We start from the raw sequence: 20066 nt of genomic DNA on the forward strand, positions 1-20066 counted from the left end.
AATGAGCCGGGCGTGGCGACGTGTGCCTGTAGTCCCAGCTACTCGGGAGGCTGAGGCAGGAGAATTGCTTGAACCTGGGAGGCAGAGGTTGCAGTGAGCTGAAATCGTGCCACTGCACTCCAGCCTGGGCTACAGAGACTCTGTCTCTAAAAAAAAAAAAGAAGCAGAAGAAGGTTTAGATCAGAGTACAAGATATTATTGAAGATAATAAAAATTGATAAAAGATTGCTTTAGAAAGTAAGATTAGGAATGCAAAGTGGAAGCAGAATGTGTGAATTATATAGTATGTGAATTATTTTCTTTTGTTTTTTCTTTTTTTGAGACGGAGTTCCACCCTTGTTGCCCAGACTAGAGTACAATGGAGCGATCTCAGCTCACTGCAGCCTCCACCTTCCGGGTTCAAGCAATTTTCCTGCCTCAGCCTCCTAAGTAGCTGGGATTACAGGCACCTGCCACCATGCCTGGCTAATTTTTTGTATTTTTAGCAGAAATGGGGTTTCACCATGTTGGCCAGGCTGGTCTCAAACTCCTGACCTCAGGTCATCCACCCGCCTTGGCCTCCCAAAGTGCTGGCATTACAGGCATGAGCCACCGCACCCAGCTGTGAATTATTTTCAATAAAACTACTATGTATTTTTTTACGTGAAAGTAGAAATTAGAAGAGTATTCAAATAGTTAAGAGATATCTATGGTCTGGACTCAGTGGATCATGCCTGTAATCACAGCAGTTTGGGAGGCTGAAGCAGGCAGATCACTTGAGTCCAGGAGTTCAGGACCAGCCTGGGCAACATGGTGAAACCCTGTCTCTACAAAAAATACGAAACTTAGCCAGGTGTGGTGGTGCACACGTGTTGTCCCAGCTACACAGGAGACTGAGATGGGAGAATCACTTGAGCCCAGGAAGGTTAAGGCTGCAGTGAGCTGTCATTATGTCACTACACTCCAGCCCAGGGAACAAAGTGAGACCCTGTCTTAAAGAAAATAAATAAATAAAAGAAAGAGAGACAGAGAGCAATGTCTATGATTTGGACCGGAGAGTTAGCATTGTAGGTTAACAGACCGAGATCACGTAGCTAATAACAGTAGCAATTGCTAACCTTTACTGAGTATTTGCTAAGTACCAGGTTACTTTTCTAAGGAATTTCTGTACATTAACTAATTTGATCTTCACAACTACCCTTTGAGGTAGGTACTAATATTATCCCTACTTTAAAGATGAAAGAAACTGAGGCACAGAGAGGCAAAGTAACTTGTCCATGTTCCCAAAGCCAGGAAGTGGCATTTGTGCCCCACAGTACAGCAGGAAAGCAGGATGTTATAGTAGTGGAAGGAACGTGGGCTCTGGGATAATAACCTCCGGGTTCCTCACCTGACTCCACTGTTTCAGCTCTAAATCATGATAATGTTGTTCTCCATGGTGTACTGAGCATGTGATCACCACCCTGGCCAATGATGCCTAATGGGGAACTTAGCTTCTGGCAAAGTCTTCCCCAATGCTCTTCAAAAGGAGACCAGGACAGGGATTCGCTCCTTCCTGCCTTTGTACTTCTACCTGTGAAATCAGGATACCTGGACTGCTGCATCTTAAGAGCATGAGAGGAAGGCTGGGTGCAGTGGCTCATACCTGTAATCCCAGCACTTTAGGAAGCTGAGGTGGGAGGATCACTTGAGCACAGGAGTTCAAAGCCACAGTGAACTATGATCTACGATCGCACCACTGCACCATAACCTGGGCAACAGAGCGAGACTCTATCTCACAACCAAAAAAAGAACATAAAGGGAAACATTGTTGACACAGGCAAGATAATCATAATCTTGACATGTCATAAAGCTTAATTGTATTGACACTGTTTCCACATAGCTAGGGTGATAATAGCAAAGGGAATACGGGGCCTATGTGTTCTTTGGTGCTTTAGGTTGGACTGGATAAAATATCTTTATTGTATTGATATTCTTTTTTATTATTATTCCTTTATTTTAGAGACAAGGTCTCGCTCTGTTGTCCAGGCTAGAGTGCAGTGGCTCAAGCATAGCACTGTGGCCTCAAATTCCTGGGCTCAACTCCTGGGCTCAAGTGATTCTGTCAACTCAGTCTCCCCAGTAGCTGGAACTGCAGCTACGCACTACATGCCTGGGTAATTTTTTATTTTTTTTTACTTTTTTGTAGAGACAGGGTCTCATTATATGGCCCAAGCTTGTCTTGAACTTCTAGCCTCAAGTGATCCTCCTGCCTCAGGCTCCCAAAGTGCTGGGATCACAGACATGAGCCACTTGCCTGGCTTCTATATTTGATACTCTTTAGAAACTTAGGGAAAATGAGGGACCAGAATCTTTCAACAGAAAGTAAACATTTTCTTCTTAAAATTATATTTTAGGCTGGGCATGGTGGCTCACACCTGTAATACCAACACTTTGGGAGGCCAAGGCGGGCAGATCATCTGAGGTCAGGAGCTCAAGATCAGCCTGGCCAACATGGTGAAACCCTGTCTCTACTAAAAATACAAAAATTAGTCGGGCATGGTGGCGCATGCCTGTAGTCCCAGCTACTTGGGGGACTGAGGCAGGAGAATCACTTGAACCCCGGAGGTGAAGACTGCAGTGAGCCAAGATTATACCACTGCACTCCAGCCTGGGTAACAGAGCAAGACCCAGTCTCAAGAAAACAAAACAAAACTATACATACATATAATATATATATTATAATTATATATAAAGTATATATTATATATAAACTATATTATATATAAACTATATTATATATAATATATAAACTATAAACAAAACTATATATATTATATAATATAATATATATATATAATGAAGCTTTGTTTCATACTTAAGGTTATTTTAATACTTGGGGTCAATATTTTTTGAGAATTCATCTCCAACTGCATACTCAAAATCAATAAAGATGTGGTATAATGTGCAGAAAACTTACAACTTATTAGTAAAGTGGCGTTGAGCTAGAAACATTCCATAAAAAATTTCCAACTCAAAAACACCCATGATTAAAGGAAAGAATTGAAGACATGAAAAATGACATATGTCTATACAAATGTAAGGTGTATCCAAAGTAAAGAAAACTATCCTTTTGGCTAAGTGTGGTAACTCATGACTGTAGGAGGCCAAGGAAGGAGTATCACTTGAGTACAGGAGTTCGAGACCAGCCTAGGCAATATGACAAGACCCTGTCTCTACAAAAAACTCAAAAATTAGCTGGGCAGGGGGGCATGCACCTATAGTCCCAGCTACTCAGCGGTGGGGACTAAAGTGCGAGGATCACTTCAGCTTGGGAGCTCAAGGCCACAGTGAGCCATGATCATATCACTGCACTCAGCCTGGATGACAGAGTGAAATCCTGTCTTAAAATAAAGTAAAATAAATACAAAATTTTAAAAAGAAAAAATAAAGAAAATTCATGAGGGACAACATTCTGGAAGGTAAAGAAAAAGAAAACTAACATTAATAAGTATCTACTTGGGTGGATCTGTTGAGCTCAGGAGTTCAAGACCAGCCTAGGCAACACGGCAAAACCCCATCTCTACAAAAAATACAAAAATTAATTGAGCATGTGGCATGCACCTGTAGTCCCAGCGATTTGGGAGGCTGGGGTGGAAGGATCACCTGAACTCTGGAAGTTGAGGCTGCAGTGAACTGAGATGGTGTCACTGCACTCCAGGCTGGGCAACAGAGGCCCTGTCTCCAAAAAAAAGAGAAGTGCTTACTGTATAGCCAGTGCACAAATAGCACTTTCTGTATATTATCTTACTTCTCCAGAAAAACCTAAGTTAGGTATTATTATTCCTTATACATGAAGAAACTAAAATACCTTAAAAAGTTAAGTGAATGTCCAAGCCAGGATCTGAAGCTAAGTGACCCAAAACACCAGGATCTCCCTCTCACTCAAACAACCATAATACTATAAACTAATGAAGGCTGTGCTCCCATTTGTCACAGGCAGGTAACAGAAAATCAAAACACAAACCTCTTTCAGGCTGTCATATCTGAAGTACTCAAGCCTCCTAGAGCAACCAACAACCCACTCCTCCTGGGTCTCCATCCTCCTCAACCTTGCTAGAGCTTGGCCCTGCCTACACACTAAGGTCAACTGCCTCTACTAATAAGTGGCACTCTTCTAAAGCCTATCAGCAGCAGGAGCTTTTTCTATGAAAAGCCCAAAGCCAAAGTGTTGGAGGGAAGAAATTCCTTTTCCTTCCTTTATTTTTTTGAGGAGTTTCACTCTTTCATCGAGGCTGGAGTATGGTGGCACAATCTCCACTCACTGTAACCTCCGCCTTCTGATTTCAAGCGATTCTCCTGCCTCAGCCACCCGAGTAGCTGGGATTACAGGTGCCCGCCACCACGCCGGGCTAATTTTTGTATTTTTAGTAGAGACAGGGTTTCACCATGTTGGCCAGGCTGGTCTCAAACTCCTGACCTCGTGATCCGCCCACCTCGGCCTCCCAAAGTGCTGGGATTACAGATGTGAGCCACCACGCTGGCCAAGAAATTCCTTTTCATACACATCTAAAAGCCCTTACATTTTACATAACAGGCTCTTAAGAATTTTGATAATAACCAGGTTTATGTACACTTTGTTGAACTCCAAATATAAAATACTAATATATTTAGCACTAAATGAAGACGTAAATGACCTAGTCTTCAAATCTGAAGATGACACCAAATTAGGAAGCAAATCATGCTGGGTCACGATCACAATTCAAGAAGATGTTGATGTGCTACAAAAGTTGGATGAAACTACCAACATAAAATTTAACTAAGGTGCATTTAGGCTTAAAAACTTAATTATCCTAGCTGGGCTCAGTGGCTCACATCTGTAATCCCTGCACTTTGGGAGGCCGAAGCAGGTGGATCACCTGAGGTCAGGAGTTTGAGACCAGCCTGGCCAACACGATGAAACCCCATCTCTACTAAAAATACAAACATTATCCAGGCGTGGTGGCACATGCCTGTAATCGCAGCTCCTCAGGAGGCTGAGGCAGGAGAATCACTGGAACCCAGGAGGCATAGCTTGCAGTGAGCAGAGATCGTACCACTTTACTCAAGCCTGGGCAACAGAGCGAGACGCTGTCTCAAAAAAAAAAAAAAAATTAAAAACATACATAAATAAATAAATACCTTAATTATCCTGGAATATAATCAGTTTTAAAAAGTATAAAATAGAGAATTTAGTGAAGTAATAAATGGTTCAAAAATAATGATAAACTGTCTATAGTGTACAAAGCTCTGTGCCAGAAACTGCAAATACAATCAGTGGTGAGCTGGATGGATGCTGTTAGCTGCACTCAAAGCAGTGAAGCTGGGTGTGGTGGAGTGCATCTGTAATCCCAGCTACTCAGGAGGCTGAGGAGGGAGGCTCACTTGAGCCCAGGAGTTTAAGACCAGCCTGGGCAACATACCAACAAATCCATCTCAAATTAAAAAATAAATTAATTAATAAAATAAAATAAAAATGAAAACAAAACAAAAAAATAGGTAGACACAAATAAGTGGATAAACAGCTCTAATAAAGTGTGTGGTATGTCATAAGGGGAAGGGGTAGATGCTATAAGATCACAGGGTCAAAGCTAGTAATCTAGGTTAGGGAGTTTAGGAAGGGTACTCAGAGGAAATGATGTTTCAATTGAGATCAGAAGGGCAGACAGAAGTGTGCCATGGAAAGGGAGGGAAGGAAGGAGGGAGATGTACTAGCCTGAAAGAAGGCCCAGAAACACAACAGTGTGGAACGCTAAAGAAAACAGAACAAGTTCAGTTTGTCTGAGATGTAAAGTGAAAGGCAGAGAGAGGTAAGAGATGAATTACCGGAGGAGTACAAGGGAGCCAGGTGAGGCAGAGTCTTGCAATAATAAGCAGTTTGAATTTAACCCTAAAGGCCACAGGAGCCATTTAAAAGTTTTAAAGAATGTAGTGGCTTATGCCTTCTCTTAAGCCAAAAAGAAGGATACTGGAAACAGAGAAACACATTTTACTATCTTTATCTTTCAGCATACCATAGATAGCCAGTTGGAAAATACAATAGAAAAGAAAAGGATCCCACTCACAATAAGAATTCTAAGATAAAAATAATATTAACTTCTAGGCACAATGACACACTTGCCTGTACTTTCAGCTACTCAAGAGGTTTAAGTGGGAGGATTACTTCAGAGCCGAGGAGTTTGAGACCAGCCTGGGGCCAACATGACCAAACCCCATCTCCACTAAAAATACAAAAATTAGCCAGATGCGGTGGCACACACCTATACTCCCAGCTACTCTGGAGGCTGAGGCACGAGAATCACTCGAGCCTGGGAGGCGGAGGTTGCAGTGAGCTGAGATCACCCCACTGTACTCCAGCCTGGGCGACACAGCAAGACTCTGTCTCAAAAAAAAAAAAAAAAAAAAGAAGGTGAAAATACAACCCACGGGATGGGAGAAAATATTTGCAGATCACATCTCTGATAAGGAATCTATATCCAGAATATATAAGGAAATTTTACAATTCAACAATAAAAAGACAAATACAATTTTTAAAAGGAAAAAGGATTTAAGCAGACATTTCTCCAAAGATATATAAATGGTTAATAAACACATGAAATGATATCCAATATCATTAGTCATCTGGGAAATATAAATCAAAGTTAAATGAGATACCATTTCACATCCAGTAGGATCACAATGATAAGAAAGACAGACAATAACTAGTGTTAGAGAAGATGCAGAGAAATTAGAAACCTCATACACTGCTGACGGAAATGTAAATGGCGTAGGCTTGTTTGCTGTCTAGTATAATAATGTCTCCCCCCAGGTCAAAAGTTGGGAAGGCTTGTTTGCAACCCTTATAAAAGATGAGGTTTCCTAAGCTTGGGGTTCCTTAACCGTGACACAAACCTGCTGAGTATACATCACCCACCTGGACTGATCTCTGAATAGCCCCATGGGACTTGAGGAACAAGGGGAACTGAGGCACACATAAAGCTCACATTGCCTGCTAGTCCATGATAAAGTTCTTTATCTCTGATCCAGGAGTTCCATGTCTTTTGCCAACATCCATGAAACAGTAACAGGCTAAAGTGTTATCTTCCAAGCTGGGTAAAATCTCCTGAGAGTTGTTGACATCAAGAATTGTAATTGGCATGTAATCAACAAATAATAAAAAATTTTAAATTATTAATAAGATATTTTGTGTTCTTTTTTTCTATTAGGTCTTAAAGATTTAGTATTTGACATCTGCAACACATCTCAATTTGGAAGCTAAATTCTCATTGGAAATATTTAATTTGTATTTAGACTTCATAAAATCTACAGTTGAGAAAAAGTAGATTCACTTTCCCAAGATGTTCCAAGAATATTTAAAAGTCTTCCAATAGCTGAACAGTTTTCCAATAGCAGAATCAAGTATCCTTTTTAAATTTTATATTTAACTAAAATTAAATGAAATTAAAAATGTAGTTCCCCAGTCATATTACACATTTCAAGTGCTCAGTGTCCACATGTGGCTAATGGCGATGGTATCAAAGCTCAGGTCCAGTCAATCTTGAAAAAGAACAAAGTTGGAGGACTTATACAATCAGATATTAAAACTTATTATAAAGCTACAAAGTTAGGACTGTGTGATGCTGGTATAAGAATAGACCAATGGAATAAAACAGAAGCCCACACATACATGGTCACTTGATTTATGTTAAAAGCAGCACTGTGGTAGCCCAGAAAAAAAAGATGCTCTATATAAAAAATGTTGCTGCGTCAACTGGATATCCACGCAAAGAAAAATAAATCTTGACCCTAACCTAACATCATACACAAAAATGAATTCCAGAGGTATCATAGATCTAAACATGAAAGGTAAAACAATAAAGCTTCTAAAAGAACATATAAAAATACCTTCGTGACCTTGAGGTAAGCAAAGATTTCTTAAATAGGACACACACAAAAAGATCGCTAAATTGGACTACATTAAAATTTAGAACTTCTTGGCTGGGCGCAGTGACTCAAGCCTATAATCCCAGCACTTTGGGAGGCTGAGGCGGGCAGATCACCTGAGGTTAGGAGTTCGAGACCAGCATGGCCAACGTGATGAAACCGCCATCTCTACTAAAAACACAAAAAATTAGCTGGGCATGGTGGCGCACCCCTGTAGTCCCAGCTACTCAGGAGGGTGAGGCAGAAGAATCACTTGACCTGGGGAGGCAGAGTTTGCAGTGAGGCAAGGTTGTGCCACTGTATTCCAGCCTGGGTGACAGAGTGAGACTCTGTCTCAAAAAAAAATAAATAAATAAATAATAAAATAAAATTTAGAACTTCTTCAGCTAGGCACAACCCTGTAGTCCCAGCTACTTGGAAGGCTAAGGTGGGAGGATCGCTTGAGCCCAGGAGTTTGAGGCTGCAGTGAGCTATGACTACATCACTGCACTCCGGCCTGGACGACAGAGCAAAACCCCATCTCTAAAAAAATTAAAATTAAATAAGTAAAATAAAATTTGGAGCTTCTGTTCATGAAAAGACTCCATTAGCAATGAAAATGCTAAATTGGACATAGTGGCTCGTGCCGGTAATCCCAACACTTTGAGAGGCCAAGGTGGGAGGATAGCTTGAGGCCAGGAGTCTAAGAACAACCTGGGCAACATAGAGAGATGCTGTCTCTATAAAACATTTTAACAATTAGCTGGGTGTCGTGGCGCATGCCTGTCGTCCCAGTTACTTGGGAGGCTGAGGTGAGAGGACTGCTTGAGCCCAGGAGGTCCAGGCTGCAGTGAACCATGATTGTACCACTGCACTCCAGCCTGGATGACACAGAGAGATGTAATCTCAAAAAAACATTTTTTTAATGAAAAAGCTGGCCTTACACCACTTACAAGATAAGAGATAAATGAAAAAATAAAATTAAAAAGCAAGCTACAGACTGGGAGAAAATACTTGCAATCTATGTATCTGACAAAGGACTTACATCAAGATTATATAAAGAACTACAACTCATTAAGAAACAGACAATGTGCATGTCACAAAAGAGCCTATCCCAATGTCCAGTAAATATATAAAAAAGTATTTAACTTCAAAATGTATCAGGGAAAAGCAAAATAAAATCACAATGAGATATCAGTACACACTTATTAGAGTGACTAAAATCAAAAAGAATACCAGTTGTTGGTGAGGATGCATAGTAACTGAAATCTCACACACTGCTAATGGAAAGATACACTGATATAACCATTTCAGAAAACTGGCCTTGTCTACTAAACCTGAACATATGTATAAAACATGATCCAGCAATTCTATTATGTGGTATCTGCCCAATAGAAAGCATACATATATGCACCAAAGATATGTACAAACATATTCATAGCAGTACTATAGGCCTGGGCAATAGGGTGGGACCCCATCTCTACAAAAAATACAAAAATTAGCCAGGCGTTGTGGTGCTCGCCTGTAGTCTCAGTTACTCAGGAGACTGAGGTGGGAGGATCACTTGAACCTGGGAGGTTTAGGTGGCAGTGAGCTGTGATCGCACCACTGTACTCCAGCCTGGGCGACTGGGCAAAACCCTGTTTCCAAAAAAAAAAGAAAAAAGAGGAAAGAAAAAAGAAAAATTAAAGTTAACAGCAGTTGTCTTTTCTGTATTTTCTACTGTAAACATGATGTAGTATTTTTATAATTAAAAGTAATTTACTTTTAGGCCATGTGCAGTGGCTCACGCCTGTAATCCTAGCACTTTGGGAGGCCAAGTTGGGCAGATCATGACGTCAGGAGTTCTAGACCAGCCTGGCCAACATTGTGAAACCCTGTCTCTACTCCAAATGCAAAAGTTAGCCAGGCATGGTAGCATGTGCCTGTAATCCCAGCTACTCAGGAGACTGAGGCAGGAGAATCTCTTGAACCCAGGAAACAGAGGTTGCAGTGAGCTGAGATCACACCATTGCACTCCAGCCTGTGTGACAGAGCAAGACTCTATCTCAAAAAAGAAAGAAAGAAAAAAAAAGTAATTTATTTTTAAATAGAAAAAATATTAAATCAAATACAAACAGGAGAGACCTGTTTTAATAACTCTAAGAGTTGCAAGTAATATATGAATGTGACCTGACCACCAAAAGTTAATGCAACAGGACACAGAAAAGGTAACCTACAACAGGGCTCTAGGCTGACCGTATTTGAAGGAATATATTGTGATATGGGGGTCACATTTTCAGAGGGTCATTCAGAAAGTAGATAGTAATCTCAAAAAGGGAAAGAGTTCAAGGATCTAGAAACTATGTTGTAAGACTTGACGGAGAGCACAAAAGACTGCTGCTGACATTAACAAGACACTTAGCATACAGCATCCCAACATCCTGCATGTAGCATATGGATGGCAGCAAGAAGTGCTTGGGAAATGAGTGAATGAATGGGAGAAATACAATAAGCCTTTAATGTTTTAAAGGTGATTAAATGGAATTGAGACAAAGTGGCACCCAATAATTTGATAAATAATGAGTAAATGAGTAAATAAATGAATGAAATATTATCAGTCTTGATATGTTAAAAGAACGGTCACACATGGAATCAGTATTAGTGTTGTATACACTGCACCTGAGGAAAAATTCAAGCTGAATGGGGAGAAGTTACATAAATGCTCAAATTTCATCCTACTTAAGAGTTTTCTCAAAATTAAGGCTATCCAAAAATCAATAGGATGCCTCAAAAAGAAGCAGTTAAGGCAGAAGCTACATGTCTAACATTGTTTGACTATATGGCCCAGAGGCCCTCTGTAGCGCTAATACTCTATGCTTCTATGAAATGCCATCTTGAGGATGGACACAGTGGCTCACATTTGTAATCCTAGCCTTTTGGGAGGATGAGGTGGGTAGATAATCTGAGGTCAGGAGTTCAAGGCTAGCCTGGCCAATATGGCAAAACCCCATCTCTACTAAAAATACAAAAATTAGCCAGGTGTGGTGACAGGTGCCTGTAGTCCCAGCTACTCAAGAGGCTGATGCAGGAGAATCACTTGAACCTGGGAGGCAGAGGATACAGTAAGCCAAGATCGCACCACTGTACTCCAGCCTGGGCAATAGAGCACAACTCTCAAAAAAAAAAAAAAAAAGTCATCTTTAGATCTTGCTGTCCAACAAATAATTCACAATCACCAATCACTCCAGTTCCTTTTGAAACCAGTATCCATTTCTTACTAAATGAAGACAGTTTACCTGCATAGTATAAATCAAATTTCAACAGCTTTCTTTGAAACATAATGGCAAAAGAAGTACTTCATAGCCTGATATGGTAGCTCACAACTGTAATCCCAGCAATTTGGGAAGCTGAGGCGGGCACACTACTTGAGCCCAGAAGTTCGAGACCAGCCTGGGCAATATGCCGAAGCCCTGCCTCTACCCCCGCCCAAAAAAATTATAAAGTAGATTTAGAGGTTCAAGAAAAAAAATACAAAAATTAGCCGGGCATAGTGGTGGTGGCTTGTGCCTGTGGTCCCAGCTACTCGAGAGGCTGTCAGGAGGCTCACAAGAGCCCAGAAGGTTGAGGCTGCAGTGAGCCGTGATCATGCCACTGCACTCCAGTCTGGGTAACAGAGCAAGACTCTGTCTCAAAAAAGAGGTAATTCATAATTTCTAAGAACCTCTAGGTGTTCAGAGTATCCAGAGGAAAGGTAGTGAAGTCCAGGAGAACAAAAACCATCCCTGGTTATCTACAGCGGCCCTTTGCACAATCTCAGAAAAATCAAAACTGCATTTTCTGGAATTCAAAGCACTGAATTCAGACTAGGCCCTTGGCCATTGTTAATATAATGAGCCTCTCCAGAATTAAAATGGCTCTAGAAATTCTGTATAAAGTTGAGTTCATTCCATTTCTACTCACTGACTAGAATCCACCACCTCTGGCATGTCATGGTTAATATTTCAATTACATACATTTATGTAACATTTCTGATAGTTTTCAAAAGACTTTCTCACATAATAACCTATTTGAGTCTCATAAATGACCTGCAAGGAAGGTAGAATTAGGAAAATGAATCTCATTCTACAGATGAGAAATGGAAATACCAAATCAAATGATTGATCCAGTACTGCAGAATGAAACAAAAATCGCAATCTAGTCTTTTCCAGACCAGGTTTTATTAGTCATCTGGTATCCCATATGTTCACCATTCCTAAAACAGAACTGATCAAAATGCTTCAAAGTAACAGTTATGGAATAAAGGAGCTTTACTTCTTCACAAAGAGAAAGAAGACGATTGCCAAAAAGAACACATGCTTAGTTAAATGAAATCAAAACTATATAAGGAATTCAGATTTCCAGTTTAAAATGTTTATCCAACTGCTCTGAGAAAAATGCACAATCAGGAAAAGCACTTTAGTATTTCTAAAGGACTGGATTAAAATTTCAGCTGTAAACTTCATTACTGTAATTAGATTTTTAATGCATATTTATTAAACATCCATTTAAATACTGTGTTCACAATTATTCATGAGTTATTTGTACATTTGTGTTGATTTTAACAAACTGTAAACAGTGGCCACTGACCAGAAATGTTCTCCTGAAATGACAGAAGCCCATACTAAGGTCACTGGCAGCCCATTTTATGCTCTATTATGTTCTAATTATACCCAAAAGATAAATATTCAGTTGCTTTTTTGAAAACTGCAGTGGTCATCAATGACCCAAAAAGTCAGACTTACCATTGACATTAAAGACCTATGTTTCATTCTGTGATGAATAAACAAAGTACAGGACAGAAGAAAATCAAATCTTAATTAAACTCTTTCTTTAGAAAAACAACATAAGCCATCATCAAGGAATGCATTGCAAGATGATTTACTTTATTTATAAAAGGCTGAGTTAGGGGCTTTAAAAGGGTGCTTTTGATTTAAATAGAAAAATTATGAAAATTAAAACTAAATGCTTTCTGGTTATCATTCTTTTCCTTCAGAAGCTAGTTAATCTTAAATGTGCCAATGTGTATAACTTTACAAAAGGAAAAAAATAGTAGTTTAAATGTCATGATAACAAATCAGTAAAATAATGCCTAAAAATCTGAATAAAGCTATTCTGAGGCATGGCCCAGCATACTGAGTAACTCCTTAATATTCACCCTGCTCACATACTATTTAATAAAGACATCTAAGGGATCTAATTTTTTTCAAAAGATTTTTAAACCCATTCATTTGTTATGTTAGTTTAAATTTTATACACACACACATGTAAATGAGAATTTCAAAATGGAATCCATAGGAGTTGCATTTAAATTATATTATGAAGAAATGGAAGAATGAATTACATGTTCAGGCTTAAAAACTTGTTGAAAACTGCCACCTAGTCAAGAGTATGGATAGATAACATGTTGATAGAGTAGCTTCTGGGATGGGAGCAATGAGGAGAAGAAATAAGAAGGATAAGCAGGATGGTAAAAGGAGATTATGAAAGAGATTCTGGAGATTAAAGTATCAGGTATCTCCAGGCAAGGAGTAGAAATGGTCCTCAATAGAGAACCTTGAGCAAGGGAAGCAAAAGACAGCAGGAAGAGCTAGCATCCATAACGCTTTTAGGAGAGAAGATAGGCCGGGCGCGGTGGCTCAAGCCTGTAATCCCAGCACTTTGGGAGGCCGAGACGGGCGGATCACGAGGTCAGGAGATCGAGACCATCCTGGCTAACACAGTGAAACCCCGTCTCTACTAAAAATACAAAAACTAGCCGGGCGAGGTGGCGGGCGCCTGTAGTCCCAGCTACTCGGGAGGCTGAGGCGGGAGAATGGCGCAAACCCGGGAGGCGGAGCTTGCAGTGAGCTGAGATCGGGCCACTGCACTCCAGTCCGGGCGACAGAGCGAGACTCCGCCTCAAAAAAAAAAAAAAAAAAAAAAAAAAAAAAAAAAAAAAAAAAAAGGAGAGAAGATAGAGCTAGGTGGGGTAGAGCACACCTGAAGTCTACTACTGGAGACTGGGGTTGTAGGATCACTTGAGCTCAAATTAGAGACCAGGCTGGGCATGGTGGCTCATGCCTGTAATCCTAACACTTTGGTAGGAGAAAAGCTTGAGCCCAGGAGTCCAGATCAGTGCAAGCAACATAGTGAGACTGTGTCTCTAATTTAAAAAAGAAAAGAAAAAAAAGGCCAGGCGTGGTGGCTCACACCTGTAATCCCAACACTTTGTAAGGCAGATCACTTTAGATCAGGAGCTCGAGACCAGCCTGGCCAACATGGCAAAACCCATCTCTACTAAAAGTACAAAAATTAGCCGGGTGTGGCAGCTCACACCTGTAATCCCAGCTACTCAGGAGGCTGAAGCACAAGAATCACGTGAACCTGGGAGACGGAGGTTGCAGTGGGTGACAGAGCAAAACTCCAATTTCCAGAGTCAAGGAAACTTATCTTTTGAGCTACTGACAGCTTTTAACAATTAAGTATACTCCTGTAAACAAAATTTGGAGCACAATTTTTTCTCTCTACCTGATTTCTCCAGAACTTGAAAACAATTAGTGAGTATCTTAACTTACGGCAATAGTTATTTGCTTAAGTGCAATAATAATCTGTTTTCATTTGTAACAGGGCACAATTGGAGAAACTGGTTATTTTACCAAGGTTTTGACTGAAGTGGTGTGCTTTCCTTTAAGGAATCAAACTTGACCTACAGAGCCAATAAAAGCTCCTTTGGAAACTGGCCTCATATCTTGTCTACACAGTCCCTACACAGGGTTCCTGATCTGTAGTAAGTAAATAAGTATTAAGTACAGGCCCAGGAGCCCCAAGTTATCTTGGAACCTCAAGAGAAGAGGTATTTACTCAACTCATAGGTATTTGAGGGTACAAACCCATGGCTGGGCTCAGCTTTTATAAAAAAAAGTCTTATCTGAGATTCCTTCTATGGAACAGAGTTCCATCAAAGCCAATTTTAAAAGCCTATGTGAAAAATATTTATTTTTCCTGTACTTCATACAAATATCAGGCCAAGTATAATAAAGCAAATCGGTCTTACCATGATCTGTCTTTAGTAAAAATGGGAGACTAGAGAGAAAAATCATGTTTCAAGACCTATGGTATAATATGGTTATTAAATTCTTGTCTAGGGCTGGGAGTGATGGCTCACGCCTGTAATTCCAGCACTTTGGGAGGCCAAGGTGGACAGATCACCTGCAAGGGTTTGAGACCAGCCTGGCCAACATGGTGAAACCCTGTCTCTACCAAAAATACAAAAATTAGCAGGGCATGGTGGTGGCATCTGAAATCCCAGCTACTCAGGAGGCTGAGGCAGGAGAGTCACTTGAACCTGGGAGAGGGAGGTTGCAGTGAGCTGAGATCATGCCAATTGCACTCCAGCCTGGGCAACAGAACAAGATTCTGTCTCAAAAACAAAAATATATATAGTCTCATCAGTTGTTTTTAAGTTTTTTCTACAATTTAGACTGATTCTGCTCATTCTTATAAATCAATCAGTGATCTCTGGTTGCTGCTCAGAAGAAACAAGAGGGATGGGTAATGTAAAAATCTGGATCAATATGCTAATCTTGGGCACATACTGGAATCAGCTAGCAACTCCACATCAGCTTGGTTCCAATAGTTGCCCAGTTCATGGAAAGCCTTCTAAGTTCCTTTACTTGGGATTATTTTATTTATTTTACCTGACTGTTATGGAATATATTGCTACTGTACTCTTTGTGAAGGAATGCAGGATAAGCTTACTCAATGTTCTCTTAAATTGAACAGTTATTAATCTTCCAGATATCACCTTTTGTCAGAACTCAAAAGTTATGAGTGGCCCTCGCCATATCGATGCTTTCTGACTGAGCTCCTCTCTACCCTGAATACAAGAGACCCTAATAGTTAGGCAGGAATAGCATTGCCCCTATTCAGCCTCAAGAAGTTGCAGAAGATGGATCTTTGTTTCTCTTCAACCCTTAGGATTAAGGGTTTCCTTGTAAAAGGGAGTGGGGGAAATGTCAGAGGCGTTTGAACTCGAGCAACTCCATTTTGAAGAAGGGCTGGGTAAAATAAGTCTGAGACTTGGTGGGCTGCATTCCCAGGAGGCTAAGGCATTATTAGTCACCGGATGAGACAGGAGGTTGGCACAAGATACAGGTCAAAAAGACCTTGCTGATAAAACAACTTGCAGTAAAGAAGCCAGGCAAAACCAAGATGGTGATGAGCGTGACCTCTGGTTGGCGTCACTGCTACAATCCCGCCAGCACCACGACAGTTTACAAATGCCTGGCAATGTCAGGAAGTTACCCTATATGGTCTAAAAAAAGGACGCATGAATAATCCACCCCTGGTTTAGCATATAATCAAGAAATAACCATAACAACGGACAATCAGCAGCCCTTGGGGCTTCTCTGTCTATGGGGTAGCCATTCTTTCATTCTTTTACTTTCTTAATAAATTTGCTTTCACTTAAAAAAAAAGAAGTAAATAAATAAACCCCACAAAATTCAAGACCAGCCCAGGCAACAGAGTGAGACTTGGTCTTAAAAAAAAAAGAAAGAAAGAAAACAAGTGTTGAATATACTCAGCCAGAAGTGGAATGACTTTTTTTTTTTTTTGAGACTGAGTTTCAATCTTGTCACCCAGGCTGGAGTGCAATGGAGGTGGTCTCGGCTTACTGCAACTTCCACCTCCAAGGTTCAAGCGATTCTCCTGCCTCAGCCTCCCAAGTAACTGTAATTATGGGCATGCGCCACCACACCTGGCAAATTTTGTATTTTTAGTAGAGACAGGGTTTCACCATGTTGGCCAGACTGGTCTCGAACTCCTGACCTCAGGTGATCCACCAGCCTCAGCCTCCCAAAGTGCTGGGATTACAGGCATGAGCCACTGTGCCTGGCCAAGTATGTTAATTCTATCAAAGAAGTGTCTCTGAATTCCCTCCCTCTGCTGCCCTGCTCTCCTTCACCACAGCAGTAATTCAGCCCCTAAACCACTCCCTAACACTCAATCTACTTCAACTTCCTCCTAAATAATCACCCAGCTTCCAGTATTCTCCCATCCAGGCATTTCTGATCTGTTTGAAGAACAATCATGCTAAAACAGATCTGATCACTTCTATTCCTGAGAAACTTCCACTAGTGTCCCACTGAGCTTAGACATCTTAACATACTGTAAGAGACTCTTCTCAACCAGATCAGCCCACCTTTACAGCTTCATCTCTAGCTGCTCTCTCAGAGACCATAAAACAATAAGGGCCATGTACAGCTCACATCCATACTTTTGCTAGAAATAAAAAATCTGGCCAGACGCAGTGGCTCACACCTGTAATCCCAACACTTTGGGAGGCCGAGATGGGCGGCTCACCTGAAGTCAGTAGTTTGAGACCAGCCTGACCAACATGTTGAAACCCCCTCTCTACTAAAAATACGAAAATTAGTCAGGTGTGGTGGCGGACACCTGTAATTCCAGCTACTCAGGAGGCTGAGGCAGGAGAATCACTGGAACCTGGGAGGCAGAGGTTGCAGTGAGCCGAGATCACGCCATTGCACTACAGCCTGGGTGACACAGCAAGACTCTGTCTCAAAAAAAAAAAAAATTCTTCCCCTCTCCAAGCAGAGCTGCTTCCTCCTCTGTAGTCTTAGAACACTTTAAACAGGCTTAGATCATGGTACAATATGTATTAATGTTCATTGTTACATTAAAAAACTATTATAAATAGCAGTTAAGTTTGTGACTCTGAAGCAAAAACACCTGGGTTTAAAATCCAAGTTGGGGGCAACCCCCTCGGGTCCCCTTCTACACTGTGGAAGCTTTATTCTTTTGCTCTTTGCAATAAATCTTGCTGCTGCTCACTTTAAAAAAAAAGAAGAAAAAGAAAAAAAAAATCCAACTTGGGTGACCATCCCTATTTATTCATCTATAAAATAAAGACAACAATTTTTATAGGGTTTTATGGAGATTAAATTATGAAACAGAAACTGCTAGCAAAATGCCTAGAACACAGAAGGAGCTCATCAAATGCTGGCTACCATAATATCATCTGCCTTTCAACGCTATGGGCTATTCGAGGGCTGGAATTCAAGGGCTGGAACTCAGTTTCATTCACTTTTCCTTCTTTTTTTTTTTTTTTTTTTTTGAGACAGGGTCTCATTTTGTCACCCAGCCTGGAGTGCAGTGACACCATCTCTCTCAGCTCACTGCAGCCTCGACTTCCTGGGCTCAAGTGATCCTCCCACCTCAGCCTCCCAAATAGCTGGGACTACAGGCGTGCACCACCACACCCGGCTAAGTTTTGTATGTTTTTAGAGAGGGGGTTTTGCCATGTTGCCCAGGCTGGTCTCACACTCCTTAGCTCAAGTGATCCTCCCCGCTCAGAATCCCAGTGCCCAGATTACAGGCGAGAGCCACCATGCCCAGCCACATTACACTGTACTAAATAGTAGACTTCAAAAGATGAAAAATGAAGATAAAATAGAAATGTAAACAATAAATTACCCCCCAAAAAAATCAGGAAAGGGCTGGGCGTGGTGGCTCACACCTGTAATCCCAGCACTTTTGGAGGCCGAGGCGGTGGATCACGAGGTCAGGAAATCGAGATCATCCTGGCTAACACGGTGAAACCCCATCTCTACTAAAAATACAAAAAATTAGCCAGGCATGGTGGCAGGCGCCTGTGGTCCCAGCTACTCAGGAGGCTGAGGCAGGAGAATGGCGTGAACGCGGGAGGCAGAGCTTGCAGTGAGCCAAGATCGCGCCACTGCACTCCAGCCTGGGCGACAGAGCGAGACTCCATCCCAAAAAAAATAATAAAATAAATAAAAAATAAAATCAGGAAAGGGATAGAAAATAGATTTGTAAATCAGACTCTGAATACTGAACAAAATTTCAACTAAAATTTTCCTTTTATTTAAAGATGGGGGCAGGGTGCTGTGGCTCACGCCTGTAATCCCAGGACTTTGGGGGACCGAGGCTGGTGGATCACCTGAGGTCAGGAGTTTGAGACCAGCCTGGTCAACATGGTGAGACCCCGTCTCTACTAAAAATACAAAAATTAACCAGTGGTGGTGGACATCTGTGATCTGAGATGCCCACCCAGACTGAGGCAGGGAGAATTGCTTGAATCCAGGAGGTGGAGGTTGCAGTGAGCCGAGATCATGCCACTGCACTCCAGTCTAGGAGACAGAGCAAGGCTTCATCTCAAAAAAAAAAAAAAAAATATATATATATATATATATATATATATATACAAAATAAAAATAAAGAGGGGAAGGGAGCATCCTTAGATACAATTAAATGGACCTCTAACCTAACTGCATTTTCACCTAATCGTCACACCCAGAACTGGCTAAATTTTGTATATTCCAGAAAATATGAGTACAGATTAATATAGCACAGCCTTTACTTGAATTCAGAAGTTCTGACACTTACTAGCCATATATCTTCAGCAACCTTGGATTCGTGATCTCCAAATGAGGATAATGAGGAATAATAAGATAATGTACGCAGAATGTACTTAGCATATTGTATGACACGGAATAAGCATTCGGTGAATTTTATATGTTATAATGATGCTCCTTAAATCTTAATGTTCATAAATCATGGTATATACATAGAATGGAATACTATTTTTAAAACTTAAAACACAAGGCAGTTCTATTAATATGAAATTGATATGGTATTGATATGGAATGATCTCCAAGCTACTAAATTTAAAAAGAAATTAACAATTAACAGAATTAACTGCTGTATACACAAAACAATGTGTACAGCATGTTACTACTTCTATTTTTTTTAATACGGTTATCTCTATATGTATATGCTTGTACATACACAGAATGTATCTGGAAGAATACATAAGAAACTAGTATCAGAGATTGCCTCTGAGGAGAAAAACTAAGCAGCTAAGGGATAGGGATAGAAGAAAGCCTTACATTTTGCCATATTCTTTCTTGCACCTGTTGAAATTTATACCATTTGCTTTTATTGACTACCAAAAATGAAAAATAAAATTCATATTATAATCCACAGCTTACACTACCAGAATATTCCATTATACATTTATTTATTTATTTATTTATTTATTTATTTATAATGACTACTCCAGCAGATCAGGGGTACCCCTTAGGCAGTGTGTGGAGCCTATTCCATTATACTAAGTGCATTATGCT

General features: G+C 40.6%; 1 protein-coding gene across 1 annotated transcript in view; it reads right to left on the reverse strand.

Moving 5' to 3' along the window:
* The window catches only part of AFG1L (AFG1 like ATPase), a 221276-nt gene that overhangs the window by 199875 nt on the left and 1335 nt on the right, over nucleotides 1-20066 (reverse strand). The window lies entirely within an intron of this gene.

This window comes from Rhinopithecus roxellana, chromosome 4 (assembly GCF_007565055.1).
Source record: "Rhinopithecus roxellana isolate Shanxi Qingling chromosome 4, ASM756505v1, whole genome shotgun sequence".
Classification (NCBI taxonomy): domain Eukaryota; kingdom Metazoa; phylum Chordata; class Mammalia; order Primates; family Cercopithecidae; genus Rhinopithecus; species Rhinopithecus roxellana.